General features: G+C 34.0%; 1 protein-coding gene across 1 annotated transcript in view; it reads right to left on the reverse strand.

The window, feature by feature from the left end:
* The window catches only part of DIO2 (iodothyronine deiodinase 2), a 21,972-nt gene continuing 15,855 nt past the window's right edge, over window positions 1–6,117 (reverse strand). The window contains exon 2 of the mRNA XM_026712633.2: window positions 1–6,117. This exon is cut by the window's right edge and continues 835 nt beyond it. The gene's annotated coding sequence lies outside the window, so the exon portion shown is untranslated.

Below are 6,117 nucleotides of genomic sequence, written 5' to 3' on the forward strand. Positions count from 1 at the left end.
TATTGTTTTTCTTCCACTTTTATTAAAATACAAGGAGAAAAAAACAGTTCTATAAAGTATATGGTCCACACAGCACCAATATTGTAACATGTTTTGCTCATTTTTCTACAGAGTATTTATGACATTTAAGAATAAAACAAGCATACTCATAAACAAATGTTCACCACCATATTGACCCAGGACTCATATCAAATGGATTTCAAACACATCCACATTTCTAAACCCAAAAATATAAGAAGAAAAAAGAAATGCCAGTATAGAAAGCATCTGATCACCAACTGAGTGTGGTACTCTTTTGTTAGTGGTCTTCATGAAAACACCAGCATCTCTGTTTCATCCAAACTTCTCATCTTTGCAAACCAGTCTTGGGTACAGCTAAAGTTTGGTCAATATGGGTTCTGAGTTGATTATGGTAAAGAAATGAATATGACTGGCCAGTATTCCCTACCTGATACATCTTTTATTGCTTTGGTTATATTATTGAATGTAGGTTTTAAAGATCTAAAGCCAACATCTGCCAACACAAAAGATCACACAGAATACCAAATAAGCTCACAAAAACATACTTTACGAAATACCCTTCATATAAGTGATCTCACCTTAAGCCTTCTCACAAATTTATAGTATATTTCATTTTAAAAAATAGTATGAATCTGATTCACTGATGTGCCTTGTTGTAAATGTAAAATATAAGCAAAGTACACTGCTATACTAATGTTAAGATGCATGAAATCTGTTTTTCACAGATTATATTTTTACAGAGCTCAAAATACAAGACAAAACAGAGCTTGCTTCCTAAGTGGCATCTAAGACTGAATACTAGATCTGCCATTGTTTAGAATGGTTTGGATCTAGCTCTGATCATACTTTATTTCAAGTCAGACTGTTCTGGATAACACTGTGGCCTCATCTACGCACTTTCCCTGTCTCAGCATTGAGATGGCTTGTGAACTGTATGTTGAGGACATGTCCTCCAGATGGAATCCCCATCTTGATGCCTGAGACTGAGACTGAGGCAGACTGAAACTGGATCAGTGATCTGACAAAAAAGTCATATTTTCCATTGGAAAATGCAAAGCAATTTTCCAAGTGAACATTCTGATTTTAGCAGGAGGAACCTAAGAAAGATTGACAACCTGCAGCAACTCATTTTGGAAGTATGGAGGCAGTCCTTTTTGCAAAAAGATATGTTTTCCTCCATTTTTGTGGCCAGAAGGAAAACATATCATCGTGGGGTGGGAAAAAGAACTAAATCTCCTTGGACTACACTGATCTTTTAAAGATTGGCCAGGCTCCATGCCAACTTGAGTGCAAACTTGTAGCTTTGCATGACATTTTTCAAATTACAGCTTTTGCCTCAGTTCAAAACATAAAACTGCAAACTATATTCAACAATGAATTATTCCAAAATGAAAGCAGTGTTCCAATCTTAAGAGTTATCTGTTTTTGTTGAGGTGAAGATAAGCCCCATACTGATTTTTCAGAGATTCTTTGAACCCAGTTGAATAATTAAATGGAATGCAGGAACACCATTCTATGCCCACCTGCCTATACATATATTGTTTGAGAAACATTACATACACTAAAGTTTAACTGTCTAAAATTTGAGAGCTGTTTATTTTATTTTAAAGTCATGATAATCCAAGGGCTGCTTCTTTTCAGTATGGATCTAAAACCTTCAGTACTTCTTTCACTAATAGTTTTGTATGGGATAGAAATACAGTATATTCTCCTCTAGATCACCCCTCCTTTCTTTTTCAAAGGAAGAAAAGAAAGTGCTAGCATACAGAGCTTTAAAATGTTAGTTCTAGGTTGCTAATTAAGGAGAGAAGCAACCTAGAACTACGGAGAAATTTCCTGACATTCAGAACAATCAATGTAACGACTTGCCCCAAATAAGTTGTAAATGCTCCAACACTGGAAGTTTTTAAAGAAGAGATTGGACAACTATTTGTCTGAAATGGTATATGGTTTCCTGCCTAAGCAGGGGGTTGGACTAGAAGACCTCCAAGGTCCTTTTCAAATCTGTTATTCTGTATCTTTTTCACAATTATGGTACTGATCGATACATCAAATAAAATTTTTGTATATGCTAAATTGTATTAAAGATTACTCATTTTCAGCCCATTTGAGTTAAGGCATACTCCAGCAATCAAACAAAATGTTTTGGTTTTTCTCTTTTATAAAACTCTCATATAAAAGAGAGTTAATGGGGAAAAGGTTGAAGGTTTGCAATGCTCAAAAAGAAAAAAAAACCTTTGTAATAAATAATGAATACAAAGAAGAGCATAAAAATTATACCGTTTTTTTGTATCCATCCAAAATAGTGCTTCCGTTTTGTTTTGCTTATTCCATTTCCATACCAGGTTTGAAAAGAAAGCATTTATCAAAAAAAGAGGGAAAGCAATGGAATAATTTGAATTATTCAGAACATAAAATTATTTACATGAACCATAAGGTTTTAATGGTATAAATCAGTGGAATAATGAGATGTGCGCTAAATGTCTTCTTTTTCTTAAAAAGATACAACATTCTATAATCTACTGTAGTTCATTTAGATGTAATCAAATGAATAATTGTAGTTTTCTCAGACTACTGTATCAATTCATCTGAGAAGGTACTTGCCATTTTGATGTGCGTAAATTCGGGTTCAATAAACATAGTCAATATGCAGAGAATGGGATTTCAGAAGCAACCAGATGTCTTATGGGACCTGAATGTCTTAACAAACTCAGTTCAAACTCTAAATTGCCATTCTCGTTTAAAGGTTTTTTTTTTTTAGATATACAGTAGGGGAAAACCTCTTCATCAGCACAACAATTCTTCTGGACTGAGCCTTAAATGGGATTCAATCTTAAGTCGAAAAGACTGCCTGAAGCTGAATGTTATATTAAGTGGATTAGATAACAATCCTAAAGTGTAATTCACCTAGAATCTGTCAGCCTAATTATTAAATGAATATAAATAGAACTAAGGTCTTCAATTGATAAATTATATGGGTAGTCCTTGACTTACAACCAGTCAATTAGCAACAAAAGTTACACTGGACCTTGCAATTTAGGTTTGAAGTTTTTATGACAGCCCACCCACCCACTCCAGCTGTTACATGATTGTATTTGGGGCATTCAGGAACTTGCCTGTATTATGACCATTTGTCTCACTATCACACAACTGTTATTTATACATTTTTTTTCCAGAAATCAGCAGTTACGACTGGTTTCCGGCAAAAACTGTCCATTGCAGACAATGGTTTGCCTAACAACAATGGCATTCACTTAATAATTGTAGCATTCACTTAATGGCTTCAGGGTTTGTTTCATACCCATTACATTTACTTAATTACTGCCACAAAAACATAAAATTGGGCCTGTCCTCTGGTGACCTTGACTTACAATCAACATGCCATATTGCAGAAATTCCAGGCTCCATTACAGTCATAAATCAAGAACTACCTATATGCTATAATGGCAAAGTAAGGACAAGTTAAAGAAAAAAACAATTTAAGAGAAACATTAAGGAATCTGTTCACTGGAAGATCATTTTTAAAAGAATGTCACTGAAATCATTTGCTAAGAAATATGTTTTGCATCCCTGCCAACAGGTTACTGTTTAAAAAGATGAGCATTTAATTTATATTAATGATTGCTTGTTTCATATTTTAGCAATGATCCCATCCTAAATTAAAATACTACTTTCCTGCAACTGTCTGCCTCTATACCTTCACCATCCTCAAATTTTTCAAACTGTAACAACATATGCCACCTCCTCACCCTCCATCTGTCAGCTTTTTAGTACATTCATTCTCAACTCCTCTGACATCTTTCTCTATAATTGTGTGCCCGAGTGTTGTATACCTGTAAAAGAGAAGCAAAGAAAAAAATGGACATAGAAAAAAATAGCATTCAAACTCCACTATCAAGTTTGCATCCTTTCATTGGAGAGAAACATTATCTAAAATATGTGTTGAGTATTAGAAAAATTCTTGACCAATATCAGAACAATGGTTCCATAAGGAACTAATGAATTAAAGGAATTTTAAGTCTTTGTGGAATTTAATTGGTTGGTAATGCTTTCTTGCCCTTCTCTGAATTTTGTCCTCAGAAAATGACTTTTACCCCTTCTCTTTTCTTTCACAATATTTATGTACTTTGAATAAAAATGGGCAAATGGCATCATTGTGCGAGCAAGGCAACTCTACGCACTGTACTTATTTCAGTGCATTTTGTACAGAACATTTTTCAGGAAAATACTACCCAGCCTTTCTTTCAAAACCATTCTACTTTGTCTTCTTCTTCCAAATTCGAACATCCCAACTATTTCATTAAAACTCCTTCCATTTTTGTCACCCATTTAATGGGTTAGGTAAAGAGACAGGCAGATGAAGAGAGATAGTAGCCATGAGGCCAAAATTAGTATTTAATTAGTATTTAAGGGGAAATTATTATTTTTTTAAATGGAAGGTGGACAAAGGATTTGGCTTTCTACTGTTCTGCAGTTCATCAGTCCTAAAGCTGAAATCTGTTTCACATTAAATCTATGTGGTTAAAACCTAATTTCAGGTTATTGGGTCGAAGGGCAAACAATGCATCAACAAAAATTGCATCAAGCCAACCCACATTAATTTATGAATACATTCTCAATCCCAATAAAGTAAAAAGATACACCACTTTCACCATTTTCAAATGCAATAAATTATTTTTTTAGAAAAATTATACACTAACAGCTAATATTAATTGCACTGTTGTTGAATTTGTAAAAAAAAAAAGGCAAATAAACCTGATAGTTTCCATCCATGCATCCAGGCTTAACATAAAAGAAGTTTGTTTCTATAATTGGATATGATTCCGGGCATTCTCTCATCAATCTTCCCAAAAGATTGTTATACACACAATATTTTTTTCTAACACAGAGATAACCTTTCATTACATTGCTCAGACATTACCTCAGTGCAGAAAGAATGCAAGGTAATGTTCTCATGATTGTTCCTTATGTGATCCAATACAAAATACCAACCCATGCCACTTCCAAGATCCCAACCACTTTTTCACGTGTAATAATCCACCAGTTTAAAGCTTCATGAGGGATCAGCAAAGGATGAAGATTTGCAGGTAGTATGCACCCCCTGAAATCCTTGCAGGTTCCCCCCCCCAAATAATGTGATAATGGGAAATGAGGTTGCCATGAGATGCACTTTAAAGTTTAAGTTGAAAGAAAATACTTCAAGTGTTAATTTTTTACCTGAAGAGCTTACTTTCAAAAATTAGTTTATGCTGGCAGGCAGCACAAGCTTTCTTTTTCTTTCTTTCTTTCTTTCTTTTTTTTTTTTTGCAATAAGAGATATTTACTGAAGCATGCTTTTCACAAACCAGTTATAGGAATTGGATATGAGAAATCAATTGCACACCTGATTGCATAACTGTCCTGGATATATCCAGGCTCAAACATAATGAGTCTAATACTGATCTTTCACAACAAAATTCAGAGAATTGGGTTTGGGGCAGACAAAATAAACTGTCAGTTGATTGAGACAAGTTTTTCAACATAAATTATTTCTTTTATAGACATGGTGGAAATCCATTTGAGCTAGATTCTCTGAATTGGCTCAAAACACAATAGTCTTCACTACTTCAAAATTATTAAGAAATTCACTTTGGGGGATATAAACTAAGATTCAGAACAGCCCAAGTAATTTCCATGTTGACTGTTGCTAGGAGATATTTCAGCTAAATCATGCAATGCAGTGTTAGTGTATAACCTGCTCTTACAGAATTCTTTGTCTTTGAAGCACTAAAAGAGTTAGAATCAAAGTAAAAGATTTCCAAGCTGTACTACATTGCAAAAACAAAAAAGTATTATAGCAAAGTGAATAGCAGTTCTTATTTTCAGCAATTAAGAAGGCAATTAACTGTCCAATTTATGGATGCTGGAATCTGGAATATCTACGAAATGGTACCTCACTACAACAAACTAAAATAATTATTTCATGATAACTGGCAAGCTTTAGATTCTGAACATGCTATGATGGAATGTAACAGGACAATTTCTGAAGGACGACATGATTTTTTAAAGCTCAGGATGTGATATATCATTTTTCATAAACCTTGATATAATGGTTTG

This window comes from Pseudonaja textilis, chromosome 1 (genome assembly GCF_049901715.1).
Source record: "Pseudonaja textilis isolate UNSWEBS1 chromosome 1, rPseTex1.2, whole genome shotgun sequence".
NCBI lineage: Eukaryota > Metazoa > Chordata > Lepidosauria > Squamata > Elapidae > Pseudonaja > Pseudonaja textilis.